Genomic DNA, 16,142 nt, shown 5'->3' on the forward strand with positions numbered 1-16,142 from the left:
TATCAGGTTGCTGCTCAGGCCAGGCGCTTTAGCCAACCCGGAGGGACTCCAGATGCAGGTGCAGAAGTAAGAGTCCCCTCCCTGTTGCTAGAGCACGTTGCTAGGGAACGAGGGTACGGTTCAAAGAGGATATCCTCTTTCTGGGTTGCTGCACAGGTTTTTACCCGCTGTCAGTAAGAGAACTAGTTTTACTGGCAGAAGCTAATGGTCCCCGAGGTCTTCAGAGAGCTGTTTAAAACGGCGAAGAGTCTCAGTGCCCAGATTGAACACTCTCCGTGCTCGCAAACTCTGTGTTTATAATCAAATGCCCCCTTGCCACAGTAGCTGCTTCATTATGTTTTTATTGATCAGCCCCCCCCCCCCGCCCCCGCGGGAAGGGCCCCTCCGTAGCCAGAGCTACTGAGTTATCAACAACAGATGAGTGGATGACATCCTGTCACAGCTGACTTCATTCTTAATCAAAACAACTTTACTCGTGGAAACAACTTCATTTTTGTCATAAACAAGTGGATTTGAAATCCTATCAAATCAATATACACCAGACAGGGACAGGAAATGAGCCCGAGTAGGGACGGGAGCAGAGCCCATCGAGAAGAGCCACATTGTATGCAAAGATAGGAATTTGAAACACTCTTGAACACTCTAAGGATCCTTTGAAGGAGGGGCATTGACTGTGATAGCTGGGTGTGGGGTGCAGACCAGAGGCTGCTCACAGGGGACTGGAACCTAGACAGAACAGGCACAATCCTCAGCACAACCACTCTTGTTTGGCCCAACCCCCAAGCATATCTCCTGAATCAAGGCGAACGGCGAGGTCAGGTAAGAATCTGGGATTGAGACATGTTTCAAATTAACCACGGAGCGCCGATACCACCTTCGCGAATCACGCTGTTTATTGCACAACTTTATCACACAGCTTAGTCACACAGGAAGGTTAGAGGAAGGATTCATGAACCACTCGAAGATCTGGGGAGGACCTGATCTGGTCTTACTTCCCGTGACAAGGGTTGGCCTGGGCCACGGTCAGGTCATCTTCTGTGCAGGCAGAGCCTCTGTCAGGAGCAGCCTCCCAACGTGTACGGTGCAGGTGGTTGATCGCCCTGGAGCTACTGCTTTAGGGTCCGCTTAGGTGGGTCTAACAATTAGTCCATTGATCTTTGCCATATCGGTGCAGTCTTGGTCTCACCCAAGTCTTTCCACAGATATCTCCAAACAAGTTTTACTTATCTATCCATCACACAGCTTATCTATATAGGGACACACTCCAAGTCCTACATTGGTCGTTGACACACAATACAGGAGTTCACATTGGCCACCATGACTCCATCTTGTCTTACTCTAACTTAGCTTATTCTGTCTTCTGTGACTAGGAATCACATGCAAAGTATCACAGCATGACATCGTTCTTTGCCCCATATCCAGCTGCCAAACAAGCCACCATCTCCCGGGGCCCTCGGCTCCCACAGGAGGCCCTGAATAGTTTTGCTCCTTCCATGTTTGTACTTCACAGCCTGTTCCCCACAGGGCAGCAGGAGTGACCTTGCAATGGTATAACTTGCTTTCTGTCCCTTCGCTACTAAGGCCCTTCAATGGCTTTCCGTTGACTACTCTTGGAAAACAAGCCAGCCTCCTCACTCAGGGGCACTTGATCTGGCTGTTCCCACTTAGCTGACCTCGTTTCCACTTGCACTCTCTGTCCTTGTCTACACTCCTAACACGTGGTTCTTCTTTTATGCTAGTTCTTCCTCCTGCCTGGGTCCTCACACAGCTGGCAAATTTTTTCCTTTCATGCCATAATTTAAATACCACTTTCCCAGAGAGACTTTCCCTGATAGTCCCCTCCATCTACAGGAGCTACTCAGTGGTTCTCTGACAAATCACCGTGTTTCAATTCTCTGAGCAGCTCTTATTACTATCTAGTGTTTTCCTGTTTATTCGCCTCTATGCTTATTGGCTTCCTCCTCTATAGTCCATAGTCTCAAAAACTGGCAGCCGCCAATTCCTTCTCTCATATGCACCTGCTGCCCCACCCATCAAGATGTGAGTTCTGATTCTCTGTCCATTGAATCTGGACTGGGCTTTGGACTTCTTATTTCTTGTCTTGACTGACAGAATGTGGCAGAAAGGATGCAGTCTCAGTTCTGGACCTAACTTTTTTCAGAGGCTTGTCTGCTTCCATTTTCACTCTTGGAAGCCAGCTGCCACGTAATGGGTTCAACTACACCCATGGTGAGACCACCATGCCTTGAGGAAGCTCAAGCTTCCTCATGGAGGAGCACTGAAGTGACAGGTTGTGATGCCTAAATGTAGATGAGTGAGTGAGCCCAGCTGACACCCACAGCGGCAGAAGAGCTGTCTAACCAAACCCTGACCCGATTCCTGGCCAGAGAATTGTGAGACATAATAAATCTTATTTTTTGAAGTCAGTAGGTGTTGGAGGTTTGTTAGGCAGCATAGGTAACTGATACATGCTCCCGTGAGAATGAAGTTTCTCCGGCTTTGCCTGGCAGAACCTGTGGATTCAGTAGATACTTATTGAATGTGGGAATTGGGGGATAATGGAGTTGACCACTGACCAGAAGTCCCAATAAAGCAAAGACGCCAATATTTGACATTGTGAATGCTGGTAACCAAGGAATGGAATTTAGAAAGTGGGATATTGGAGGGCATTTGTTTGTTTGTTTGTTTTAACAAGTTTAGGGTTGTTGGAGGTTAACATTTCAGTTCTGAGTTTGGAGAACACAGACGAGATGGATGTGGCTGAAGTGGACAGAGGACAAAGCTCCCTGAAATTGAGGAAGGGGACAAACCTGAGGCAGAATATTGGCTGAGACACCCATAAATAATCAAACTTTTCCAGGGTGATGATGGACCAAGGTAAAAAGGATTCAGTGAGGAGACTACAGCACAGAGAGAGTTTACAGTGGAACAGAGGAGGGAGGTCAACCCAAAGGAAGGACTTGTCTGCAGTGGGGGAGGCAATTCTGGGGAGCATCTGAGAGCAATGCTGGGCTCTCTGAGAGTCCTGCTGAGCACAGATGAAGCACTCTGGGCAGAAGTAAAGGATGGCCTGGATGAGATCATGAGGGGAGGTGACTGGCCTTCAGATTTTGGCCAGCCTGGAGGTAAAAGTTTAGTTTTCCTGTGAACATATCCAGAGAAGAGATCATGTTTCCTGGTGGCAGTAGGGTCAGCAACCTGAGACCTTTGTTCAGGATTCCAAAAGAAACGTGAAAGGATGCCAGTGGGGGCATGGTTAGGCCCAAGCTGGTAAATACCCGGTGGGCCTATTGGCCTGGCACAGCCCTCCTGAGCAGAGAGGGGAGGAGGAGGCAGGCTGGATCCTGGGGTGAGGGAGAGTGGGGCTCACCTGGACTGGGGTCTCCACAAAGTTTGGCTTTAGATGAAGGGTTGGTCTGTCGGTCAGCATTAACTACATGGGACTGGTGCCCTAGCAGGGCTGTGGAAAGGTAAACTGGCTTGAGTCACATTTTTTCAAGTCCTTTTAGCAATAAACTACATTCTTTCATATTATAAAAGTAAAACCTTTTATGTGTAACATAAAAACTTTGTTTTCAAGTCTCCAAAGCCAAAAAAAAAAAAAAAAAAGCCTTCAAACCCATGTTCTTCAGCCCTGTCTCCCTCTAAACACAAAACAATAAGCACGAGTAAGAGAGAAGTCCTTAATGTACTATTAAATTCTCATTTTAATAACAGTTACAGTGTCTCTGGGCTATCCTATTCCTTGTCCTGATTCTCAAGTCAAATGGAACCAAGCAAAGGACAAGTGATAGAGGAAAACAATGGATTCCTTCAAGCTAGTCTATTCAAACTGAAAGGTATTTATTAAGCTCCAACCCATTAGATCTGTTTTGATTACAAGGGACTGAAACGCAAGGCCAGGTAACAGGTAGCTGAAGCCAAGGAAATGTATCAGTTTCTACAAATTTTAGAGAAAGACAAGTCCGGAGGGCGGGCTCAATCAGCTACTGAAATGACGCTGAAAAGAATCTCTCCCCTACCTGCTACACCCTCACAGCTCTGATGTTCAGGATCAGCTTTATCTCAGGCAGAATGTCCCCAAGTGGTGACTCCCAGGGGCTCTAGGCTTGCTTCCTGCCAACTTAGTAGCACCAGCAAAAGGGACCTTTTTTCCTGCAGCAAAATTGAGGTCTGGTTCTCATTGGTTGTACTTGAGTCACATGCACATCTGTGAACTGCCGGTGGCCAGGGTGCTGTGATGCTCGCATTGGCCAGACCAGGATCACCCCTGGGGTAGCAGTGGTGGCATCAGTCACATCCAAGCCACATGGAAAGGGAAAGGTCGTTTCCCACATTAAAACCACGATTACCAAGAAGGGCATGGCATGCAGGAGTGAGGCAATGGGCAGCTGCTCCATGGGCTGGTACTGTGGCCACAGGAGGCCCAGTACTTAGAAGGACACTGTGTTTGGTTTAATGCTATGGACACTGTGTTTGGTTTATTATAATTCTTAATAATTTTTTATAGAGATTTTTTTAAAATGATATTTATTATTGAAAGAGAAAGACCCTTAATCCGAAGAAGGCTCCGTGCTGACAGCAGCAAGCCCAATATGGGGCTCGACCTCATGAACCGCGAGATCATGACCTGAGTAGAAGTTGGATGCTCAATCGGCTGAGTCACCCAGGCACCCCCAAATTATTAGTAAGTTTTGAAGACAGAGACTTTGACCAGGAATCTTCCTCTTTCACTGGGTCTGACAAATTTTGCAGCTGATCTTGCTGCTACACTCCTATGTGTACGGGGAAAGCTTCCTGGAACATGGAAAACACAGTTCTCTCAGAGACAAAGAAGCATTAGGGCATATCTGGGGAAAAGCAGGTAGTCTGTGCCAGTTGAAACTTTAAGGAAATGATGGAAACTTCATTCATTCATTCGCTTGTTCATTTAAAACTTGATTGAAGGAGGGTCCTGCTACTTCCAGGGAACAGGAAGAGGAAAACAAATGACCGTCCGAGACCCACAAGTAGCTCATAGTCTATTGGAAGAGGGGTAGAGACACAGCACAGCAGAGTAATGACTGAGATAAAAATAAGCGCCGAAAGCCTGGGGCACAGAGAAGATGCCACCACCCAGCCTGGAGGTGGGTACGGTGCAGTGTTGTCCTAATGGGAAAGGCATGTGATTGACTGATAGAAGCCAATGGACACAGAGCATGTTAAGCCACTTGGTTGGCAGTTGATAGGGAAAGGTATGGAGATGGTTCCTCAGAGCAGGAGATGTACACATGCTTCCAGATAGTGGCTTGTGGATGAGCCATTGGGTAGAGTGCATGACACTCCCCAACAGCACCATTGTCCCCAAGACCCCCAACCTCACCACTGAATATCCTTCATGCCTGAATATTCATGCAATCCAGCCCTAGACCCAAGTGTTAAGATTTTTGCAACTATTGGGGCGCCTGAGTGGCTCCGTCGGGTAAGCGTCCGACGTCGGCTCGGATCATGGTCTCGCGGTTTGTGAGTTCGAGCCCCGCGTTGGGCTCTGTGCTGACAGCTCAGAGCCTGGAGCCTGCTTCGGATTCTGTGTCTCCCCGTCTCTTGGCCCATCCTGTGCTCAGGCTCTGTCTCTCCCTGTCTCTCAATAATAAATAAATGTTAAAAAAATTAAAAAAAAAAAAAAGATTTTTTCAACTATCAACTCAGCAGGTAAAATCATTCTTAAATCTTGAGCCGACCGCAGTAACTACTTGAATGACCCAATAAGGAGTCCACAGTGAAACAATCTGAAACAGTTGAAACCCTCCAACCCCTGGACTTTTCATTTACACGAACCATCTTCACCCTGAAATAACAAAAGAATGATTTCTCCCCATGTTTTTCTCTTTCATTGAGAGTTTGGGCACCAATAAACTCTTGTTGGCAGTGTGGCTTTTCTCTAGCACACTTTTGACAATTTGTCCCTTTTGAGTATCATCATGGACTTCATGCTTTTCACAGACTCAACTGGTTCCAATTAGCTGTGATAACGGGCTTCTCAAATATCGCAACTTGCTCAAAAAATAAAATTCAGACAGGGTCCCTATCCTTAAGGAAACTTACATTCTTTTTGAAAAAATGAGATCTAACATCCATGGAAAATGTCGTGAACAGAACAAGGTAGCACATGGTTTTAAGGGGCTGTTCTGTCGCAGAATTGGGCAGCGCCCTTCCTCCCAAACAGTTCTTTGGATGGACCGATTTTCATGGGAGCTAAGAAATTTCCTCTGGGGAGAAAACCCGCATCCGTCCACAGATGGATTCAGATTCCTGTAAGCATGTTGGCAGGGAAGGGCACTACCGACTCTACAAAACTGGGAGGGCCAGGGTCACATGCACCAGTGCAAGACTTCCTTCAAGCAACAAGTAAAGGCTGCTGGTATCTATGGCTGAGTATCAGGTCACTGGAAACCTTAGTGACTTAAACAACAATCAATTTACCCTCATGGCTCGTGGTTCTGGGAGTTGACTGGAATCATCAGCAAGGCAGTTCTCGCCCAGGGCTTCTGATCTCCGATTTCCATGGTTACAGTCAGAAGGTGGCTGCAGCTGGAGTCCTCTCAAAAGCTACTTTGCTTTTATGCTGGCTGTTGGCTTATGCCTTAGCTGGGGCTTTCTGCCAGAACATGCCTCTCTGTGTGGCCAGGCTCCTCAGAGTATGGTGTCTGGGTTCCAAGAGGGAGGCAGGGTGTGGAGGCTGCCAGTTTCTGAGGGCTTGGGGCCAGAAACTGGTGTGGCATCTCTTACCTATATTCTATTGGTCAGGCAGTTGCAGAGACCAGATTCAAGGAGGGGTGACCCAGAGCACCATTGGTTGGGAGGTGTGTCCAAGAATTTGGGGGCCACTTTTAAAAACAAAAACACTAAGTTTTTTTGAGTGTGAAGCGTATGACACAAATTCTCTCATTTAACTCTCACAGCCATCAAAGCATTTCAATAGTTTGGGTGCAAACGAAGAACCAGTCACAGAGGAAACTAAAATTCAGAGAAAAGCTAGTGATCACACAGCACTCTAGCTCCAAAGCCTATGTGCTTAGCTACTACTGTCTGTTGGGTTCCCAATACCTGGGGAAAAGAGGAATCTTCAAGGGGTTGAGGCCCTGAGTGGGTGGGAACCCCAAGAAACCCTAAAACTGTGCATTGATGTGAACCTGATGGTACTGGAACAGAAGGTGTCCACCTAGAGCCCACAGCATCCAGGCTACAATGCTCAAGACAGCCTTTTCACCAGAAAGGGATTTGAGACGGGAAAGGCATTGGTGTGGGCTGACTTGCCCACAGAGGCCTACATGGGCCCTTTCTTCAGCTGGGCCTTGAAGGGCAGGTAGGATTTGAGTCATGGAGGCGAATGGAAAAGAATTACTAAGGTTTTCTTGTAGGTCCTTAGGCTTTGCTCTTCATTTGCTCCAGGGGAAGCCCCTCTCCTGATGCAGTACATCGGGATCTCATGTCAAAAATAAGTCTTCGTTTCCTCACATGTCTTCATTTTGGGGACATGTGGTTTGCCAAAAGGCCATTAAGTTCAACTAAAATAGCTTGGTCTTACTATACATAAAACTTATGCATGGGTTGTGTTAATATATGGTCCCCTCACAGAACACAAAGAACCTTCCTCAACAGGAAACCTCAGTGGCTTATTCTCTCTGTGTGAGGGTCTGCCGAAAAGGGCAGGGAATAATTTGGCAGAAGAAAAAAAGCTGGAGTTACAGCTTAATTCTGGCATGATCATGTGGTTGGAAGGTCAAAACAAAAACCTGCCACATTGCCTTTTGTTCGAAGTTCACTTGGAGAGATTGCGTGAGACTCTTTGATCTTGTAGGTCAAGGCACCAAGGCTTCAGGGCTCTTGAATTTATTTTGTGGTGAGGCTTCTGGGTTTCTGAATAAAGACCTATAGTTAGAGTGTAATTTCCTGCCCTGCTCCCCACAGCATGGGCACCGACTACATCACCCAGCTCCTCTCAGGGGGGAAGGAGATCCGAGGCCGCAATTTTCCCAAATCCTCTAAACTAGGATCTAAAAAGGGTCCTCTCTGAGGAGATCTTGGAAAACCTTGTGATGAAAAGGCGTTTCCTTGCTTAAAGCCAGGGCGGTCTTTCCGGTGGACTAAGCCTAGTGCCATGTGAAGGGCTTGAGAGCTGCTCCCACTGATGGAGATGAAATAGATGTTTACCCTTATGAATGGTGGGGCTTTAGTCCCTGACCCGTAGAGCATCCAACGGACCTGGATTTCCCTTGCACACAGTACACTTATACTCAGCAAGAGCAAGGCCAGCCTTCAAGTTGGAAGGAGAGCTACCCGTTTCCAGGAGGCTACTTTAAAATTTTTTTCAACTCAGGGTGCCTGGGTGGCTCAGTCAGTTGCGCATCCGACTTCGGCTCAGGTCATGATATCACGGTCCGTGAGTTTGAGCCTCGTGTCAGGCTCCGTGCTGACAGCTCAGAGCCTGGAGCCTGTTTGGAATTCTGTGTCTCCCTCTATCCCTCTGCCCCTCCCCTGTTCACGCTCTGTCTCTGTCTCAAGAATAAACATTAAAAAAAATTTTTAAATTTTTTCAACTCGAAAAATATATGCTCATTGTAGAAAAAGCATACAACTGCAGAAAAGGGACAATTAAAAAAAAAAAAGCCAGCCATCTGTAATCCTATTACCAGAAATAATCACTGTTATTGTGGTATATTTCCAGAACTTTTTCTATGCATATGTGCCTGTATAAGTGGTTATGTGTTCACACCCTCCATGTTTTTGTTACTTGTTCTTTCTCATGTACTACCGTATCCTAAACACTTTTCATGTCAATAGATACATTTCAATGATATTACGTGTCTAAAGTTTCTTTGAAGAGTTGTATTATTTAATGAATCTCATTGGAAGTTAATGTTGACAACTTTTTTTTTTTTACTATTATAATCAATACTATAGTAACTCTTCTTCATATTTTCCTTTTGGATATGCTCTGAAGAATGTAATTGCTAGATCAAAGCTTATGGACACTTTTAAGGATTTTCATATCCCATCAGTCAGGATAGGCTAAAGGTTGTAACAAACACCCAGATCTCATTGGCTTAACACAGTAAAGATTTATTTCTCTTTTATTACAGTTCAGTATAGGTCATCTGGTTGGTGGGGGTGGAAGGAGCTCTACCCAGTCCTCTGGAAACAGAATTTATTCATATGATGGCTTTCCATTTGGCAGCGACTTGGAGTTCTTCAGCGGATCCTCTGATTTCAGCTGATAAGCAAAAGGAGGAGAAAATGAGAGAGAGGGAGAAAGGATGAGAGAGAGAAAGACAGAGGGAGAGAGAGAATGGAGAATTGCACAGGTGGTTTTTGGGCCAGGCTTGAAATTGACTCACATCACTTCTTCTGCCCACTTTCCAGTTGTCTGAAACTCAGTCACATGACCACTCCTAACTCAACAGAGGCAGGAGATGCAGTTTCCCTGTGTGTGCAGGAAGAAAACACAGAGTTTGGTGAGTGCAGAGCATCGTTTCTGCCTCAAACATACATTACCAAGTTGCCAACCTATGAAATGTCTCCAGTTTAATATTCCCACCAGTAGAGTATGAAAATTCCTATGTCCCTACACCCTCAATAATTAAAAGGAAGACATTTTTCGTGTTGTTTTCTGTAGATCTACATAAGGCATTGATGCTTCTCTACACGACTAGACTCCAAATATCTGTTTTTCTCTTGTGAGATATCTCCCTGCGCTCAGGACCAAGCTCTCTGGAGAGTCAGGACGGCATTTCTGACTGCTTTCCGGATAGCAACCCTCATCTCTATTTCACAGGCTGGCCTGAGTTTCTGGGCCTTTCTCTCCCTGTTCTTCTGTCTCCCCCTTCTCTTCCCTGCTGTAGAGGAAGAGGTAATGTTCAGAAGTCTGCAACATGGGCGACCCTTACAGGAGCCCTGCCCTACTCCCCTGGCCCCACATATCCCTGACTCCGTGGCTCACGCAGAGGCATGAGGAAAAGATTCGCACTCTGCATTTTCTGGGCCATCTCAGGTGGGTTCCAGCTTACGATACATTTTCACAGAAAAAAAGTTCAGAGAACGGAATTGGGAAGACAGAATAGCAGTCCATACAGACTTGGCACATTGACCTTGACCAAACCGTCTAGTGTCTTGTCCTTAGCACTCAGTGTTCCTCCAAAATAATCCTTCCCGATTAAATCAGGAGGAGTAAACTGCTTAGCAATCATAAGGGGAAGGCGATAGAATTGTGCAAAACCTATTTTTGACCATCTTCATGTGAACTCAGGTTACTGAACAACCACTTACATCTAAGCTGTGGTTTCTTCCTTGTTTTGAAATTTAGTTTCTAGAAGATAATGCTTTCAAATGGCTTCTTGTTCATGTCTTCCTCAGGGACTACCAGCTGCTGCCTGAAGATTGCCTGGCAGGCCTGACCCCTTGGCAAAGCAAAGCGTCCAGTGAGGTCTTTGCAAAAAGTCTCTCCAAGGAGCTGAGGAGCTGGGCATCAGTACAGCAGAAAAATGCAAACCAATCAAGTCACAGATTTTTCAGGCATGCCAACCTTCTGGTCCTAGGCATGAAGCATTCCAAAAAGCCTAGGAAAATTCATATGTTTTCCTAAGAATGAACCGATATCTTGTCCTTCCAAGTTGTATTCTCTGATCCCTCCTTGAGAGGCAGCCATGATCTCTGAGGGGTGATAATAGCTGGGCCTCCTGGCTGAGTGAATCATACCAACTGTAAGCTTGGCTTATGACCCAGAAATGGAAACAGGAAGTGGCTTACAGAATATAAAGAGCACAGTCAAGGAAGGAGTGCAGTAGAATTCTCTTCGGATGACATGGTGTACAATAGACAGAGGTGAAGACTGGCATTTTTCCTTTTTTCTTTTTTCTCTTTTCTTTCTCTTACCATGATGCCCTCTGGCAGGGCTGGGCCATCTGAATGGGGAGTGGGATGTCTTCCCCGGGGTGGCAGAGGGGGAACCACTGTGGATAAGTAGCTTCTCTCAATAGGGAGCCCATCTGTGGGATGCTATGGCCCCTTTTCACCTCATCTTTGCAAATTAATTTGGGTTCTTCAGAATGTATTTTGCCAGGCTTTATAAATGTAAACTCTCAAGAGGTGCTTCCAACAAGAAAAACCGACTTCTGGCAGCTTTGAATAGTTCCCAGAAGGTTCTCTGAGCCCATGGGGGGAGGGCTTCCTTGCACTCATGCTGAGACACAAAAATCCACTGTCATCCCTAGATACCTGGAGGGGGCTGGATGGGGAGGGAGCCTGTCCTGCTCTGGGCATGGCCCTGGGGCATGGTGGCTGCAGGCGGGGTGGCCAGTGTGGGTGGACAGGAGTTTGGAGGGGTGACCTCCCTCTAGATGAAGGGCACCTCCCAGAGCTTCCCCACACTCCCCTTTATGCCTCTCCCAGGGCTGGAGAGCAGCTAGTGGAGGCTGAGGCCTGGCGCATTGACTCAAACCAAATCATCCAGTGCTTTGTCCTTAGTGTTCGCTGTTCCACCACAGTTACCGTCCCCAATGAAATCAGGATGAGTAAACTCCTAAACTGGGTACTGGGCCCACCTATGCCAGTGGATGAATCTTGAAGACCTGAGGCAGAGCAGGGCCTGGGCCCTGAGGAGGGCCCACCCAGGAACCAGTCTACCATCAACAAATGCCTCCTGAGGACCCTCTCTAGACCAGTTTCTCAGACTGGAGTCCTGAGGCAGTGGCAGAATGATGGGTGGGAGTGGAGCTTTTAAAAAGGCTGATTTTCAGGGTGCCTGGGTGGCTCAGTCAGTTAAGCGTCTGACTTCCACTCGGGTCATGATCTCGCAGTTCGTGGGTTCGAGCCCAGCATCAGGTTCTGTGCTGACAGCTCAGCTGTGGATTCTGTGTCTCCCTCTTTCTCTGACCTTCCCCTGCTCACACGCTGTCTCTCTCTCTCTCTCAAAAATAAACATTAAAAACAAATAAAAATTAATTAATTAATTTTAAAAAGGTTGATTTTTGGTCTCCTCTATAGGCCTCCAGAATCCAAAATTTTCAAAGAAAGTCCTGGAAATCTGTGTTTTTGCATGCATTCTCTTCCCTAGGCCGGCCAGTGCAGTAAAATTTAAGAATCTTTCTCTATACCAATCCTGGTCTCATTTATTATCCTTTTCATGAAAATATTTCGTTTTCAACCTTTTGTGACTTCTGAAAATGGAATCTGAAGCAGAGGGATCCACTTCCATAATACCGCCTGTGGCCATCACTGGCACACTTGGCTTGCCGATTTTATCAGAGGATGCGAAGGAAGCCAACCTTTGATTATCAGGATGCCCATATCTACTTTTCCGTTGACTTGTCGCCATTAAAGGCGCCTCTCCGGCTTTTCCTTTTCTCCTCTTTCTGCGAGAAAATGGGCCTGGTGCTCTTGGAAGCTGTGCTCTTGGAGCCCTTGAGCGCAGGGGCGAGTGAAAGTAAACTTGTTCAAGTTCCCTGAAGAAGCGGGAGTGGAATCCATCGGTGTTCCCACGGAGAAAGCACCGACTCCAAGAGAATGCAGGATGAATGGAGAAGGATGACGTCACAAAGATGTCCGGGGAAACACCGTCACTCCGCTCACTCCTTGGTCTCGTCCCACCACTTCCTCCAGCCCTCCCGGAACTCCTTCTGCCTCAGGAGTAATGCGAGCAATGCAGTGTGTGCTGGTAAACCAGCTAGCTCTCTGGAAAAAAAAAAAAAAAAAAAAAAAAAGAAAAGAAAAACAAAAATCCGAATTTGTACTGTTTGCCAGTTTCCACGGTGTAAACACTCCCACCACGGCAGATTTCAACTTACCGGTGGTTTAACAGCAGACTCACAACACTTTCGAATATTTAATAATCGGCTCTTGCAAACCAGGAGGGGACAACTCCAGCATGTCCTCAACAGTCCTGCCCCAGAAAATCCCCAAATCACACCCCGGGTGAGTATCACTTTCAGCTTCTCAGTCAGAAGGAGAAGTGGTTACTGTATGACCGGATTGTTATGACTAATATCAAAGTGCCGAACGTGGAAGGGCACGACGCAGGGGGTGAGGTTTTGTTTGCCAAATTGGAGGAGTCTTCATTTCTCAATCTTGGTCTCCTCTCCTTCCCTGGGCTGGGGCGTCGGAGGGAGCCCCGTCCACAGAGCTTCTCATTGGCCTCATAACAGAGACGCACGTAAGACTTCTCTGCCCGCCTCCACCCCCCCGCCCCCCCCCCCCCAGAGCTCCCCCAAACTTGCTCTCTCCTTTAAAACCCCAGGACCCTATGCTAGAGAACAGAATGCTCCTTCTTTCATTAGATAAGTTAAAAATGGAGGGTTTGGAAGCCATTCTGGATTCTGGGTTCTGCCTTTTGGTTTGGAAGGTGCTTAAAAGCTTTTTCTTAAAAAGCTGGACACAGAAGGCGTGCCTGGGTGGCTCAGTCAGTTGAGTGTGAGACTTCAGCTCAGGTCACGATCTCAAGTTTTGTGACGTTTGTGAGTTCAAGCCCCGTGTAGAGCTCTGTGCTGACAGCTGGGAGCCTGGAGCTTGCTTCAAATTCTGTGTCTCCCTCTCTCTCTCTCTCTGCCCCTCCGCCACTTGTGCTCTCTCCCTCTCTCTGTCTCTCTCTCAACAACGAATAAAAATGTTAAAAAAAAAAAAAAAAAAAGCTGGACTCGGAAGGATTCTGTAACCAAGACCTAAAAGCTGAACAGCCTGGACTGATCTTTCCTTGATTTTTAAGGAGCCTGGAGAATGACAGGCTGTGGGGGCAGGTAGTTTTCATAAAGTTGAGCATGACCAAATTTGCCCACCATCGATGATCACACAACTCTTCCCCTTTAGGCCCTGGGGATGCCATTGGACTGAGCGCAGGATGGTGACCTACTTTTCTTCCCAAAACATTGGGCGGCCAGTTGCATTTTCCGATCTAAAACTCACCCACACTGCTACAGTTTCTGTTCCCCTCTGCTCCTGCTCCTGGGTGTGCTTCTGGCTGGAGCTGCTTTTGTAAAGTGGAGTTTATCATGGGAGTCCTCCTCCAAGAGGCTGGTCTGAAAGCCCCAACCCACATCCCTCCCAGACATCAGCATGGGCACTCCAGCCGCACAAATCCTGGCAGGTGTATGAGAATCCAGGTTTGCCCCGTCTCAGCCAGGGAAGTCAGTTAAAGAAAAGTCTCATTGGAAATGGCCTTGAATCTGGAGCCTCTCTAGTATTCTAATCACTCACAGTTAGTCAGCTAATGAATATTTATCAAAGGTCTCTGGAGGGGTTCAGAAGGTGCCACCCCAAAATATGCCACTTTTAGTGATTATTTTGAACTGAAGTCACTTGAGAAACAGCAGATGCAGGAAGGGCTCTCTGACTCCCCATCCCCCTCTTTTTACTTTCTTCTTCTTTTTTTTTTTTTTTTTTTTAACCTAAAGCAGGTCATAAAATTTCTCTGAGAAAGGTGACTTTCACCCCTGTCTCACCAGAGACTGGAAGAAGATGCCAAAAAGAACCCATACAAACAAACCTGCTATAAGATAACACTTATCTTTTATTGGTTTCCCCCATACATTTCCTAGTCACCGGCCCACAATATACAGCCCCTGGACCCAAGCCCCTTTATCTTATCACATCCCCACAGTGTACTGGGGCCTAACAGCTTTTTGAGGTCCTCATTTTCCTTTTGAAAACTCCTGTGTACATGTAAAAATATGAAATAAAATTTGTGTGCTCTTCTCTTGTTAATCTGTTTTATGTCAGTTTAATTCTTAGGTCCAGCCACAGAACCTAAAAGGGTAGAGGGAAGTTTTTCCTCTCCTCCATCAACTATGGAGATAATGGTGAACAAGGCAGAGTCTCTGCCCTCATGAAGCTTACTGTCCAGTTTACAAGGAAATCACTCTGTACACAAGTAACTTGAGATAATCCGATAATGACGACAAGGGTGCTGAGTGCTTTAAAGAAGAAGCCCAAGGTGCAATGAAAGCATAAGACAGGGAGGCTAATGCAGGCTACAGGACCCAGGAGATTTCTGGGGAACTGAGGCTGAAGCTGAGATCTGAGGGATGGTTCAGATCCAGGAGGACATGAGATCCTCCGGGACAAAGAATTTATGCTTCAGAAACATTCTCTTGCTGAGGATGAACTTGGGAATTTAGATAGGAACTTCTTTCCTTCATAGATAGTGTGGTGGTAGAGACCACTGTTTGCCCTCAACATTCTTTCTTCTTTTCTTAATAACAAATCCCCAGGTTTTACTAGGTACATAACTACCCAGAGAAAGGATTACATGGCCACCTGCCCAATAAGATGTAGGCAGAAGTAACGTATGGGGTCTCTGAGACCTTTTTTCTGCTACCTGGTATCTGGAGGTGATGGCTGGCGGCTGAGCAGCCATCAGGGACCACGAGGAGACACGGCTAAAAGTTGGCAAACAGTGTATTAAGTGGAGCTTTGTTCCCTGATGACCATGAGACTGTCATACACCATATCAGCCCTGGATCGCCTACCTCCAGGCTTCTTTTATGTAAGGGAGAAATAAAGGTCAATCAAATAAATAAAGCCTCTATTATTTTCAGATTTTCTGTTACACAAAGTCAAACACAATCCCAACGACTACACACAATTTCCTTTCAGCCTAATGAAGAGAACATTTATCTGCACAACTCACAAATTACCTAGCTTACAGAAAAGCCTGTAATAATAACAAATCTCTTTTGTCCCCTCCTGGTCTCCTGGTCCTTCCCTTGCCCCTGCACCTCCTCTGTCTCCTAACTCCCACACCAGAGCTAGGCCTGACCTCAGAATTTCCACCTCCGTGAATGACAGCTTCACAGCCCAAAGCTTCTTGAGCTCCTGTTACCTTCCCTTAGTGGCCGCCTGGTGAGAGTCCTGCTGTAGAGAGTCACATCAAGTCCAGGGAGGCCTCCAGCCTTCAGGCTCTTCTCCCCACCCTTCCCATAGAGGTATAAAGAGTTAGAATAAGAGGGAAAAGCTGATAACATGCACCAACTTGGAAAAATCACAAAAATGATCGGAGGTGCTTTAATGGAACCTCCCTGCATTGGGCTTTTCAAGCAGTGTGGGCTTTAATCAGTCTGTTGCCCCAGCCTCTGGCTAACTAAGTCCATGAGGTCAAGACTCAAAGGGAGAAAGTC

At 46.6% G+C, this 16,142-nt stretch overlaps 3 long non-coding RNA genes across 4 annotated transcripts; 2 read left to right on the forward strand and 1 right to left on the reverse strand.

The window, feature by feature from the left end:
• Nucleotides 1-224: 224 nt before the first annotated feature.
• LOC147579969 (uncharacterized) lies at nt 225-10,873 on the forward strand. Its single transcript, XR_015252386.1, has 2 exons — nt 225-819; nt 10,393-10,873. It is a non-coding gene; the product is annotated as an uncharacterized LOC147579969 (long non-coding RNA).
• Nucleotides 9,082-13,180, reverse strand: LOC147579970 (uncharacterized). Of its 2 annotated transcripts, none has more exons than XR_015252385.1 (2): nt 12,822-13,180; nt 9,082-9,463 (listed from the first exon to the last, which is right to left on the reverse strand). It is a non-coding gene; the product is annotated as an uncharacterized LOC147579970 (long non-coding RNA). The 2 variants fall into 2 exon arrangements; XR_015252384.1 differs by lacking the exon at nt 12,822-13,180 and adding an exon at nt 10,306-10,401.
• Nucleotides 12,392-15,587, forward strand: LOC147579971 (uncharacterized). Its single transcript, XR_015252383.1, has 3 exons — nt 12,392-12,948; nt 14,746-14,959; nt 15,237-15,587. It is a non-coding gene; the product is annotated as an uncharacterized LOC147579971 (long non-coding RNA).
• The last annotated feature ends 555 nt before the right edge of the window (nt 15,588-16,142 follow it).

The sequence above is a fragment of the Puma concolor genome, chromosome B3 (genome assembly GCF_028749965.1).
Source record: "Puma concolor isolate L17-30 chromosome B3, mPumCon1.1.hap2, whole genome shotgun sequence".
Taxonomy (NCBI): Eukaryota; Metazoa; Chordata; class Mammalia; order Carnivora; family Felidae; genus Puma; species Puma concolor.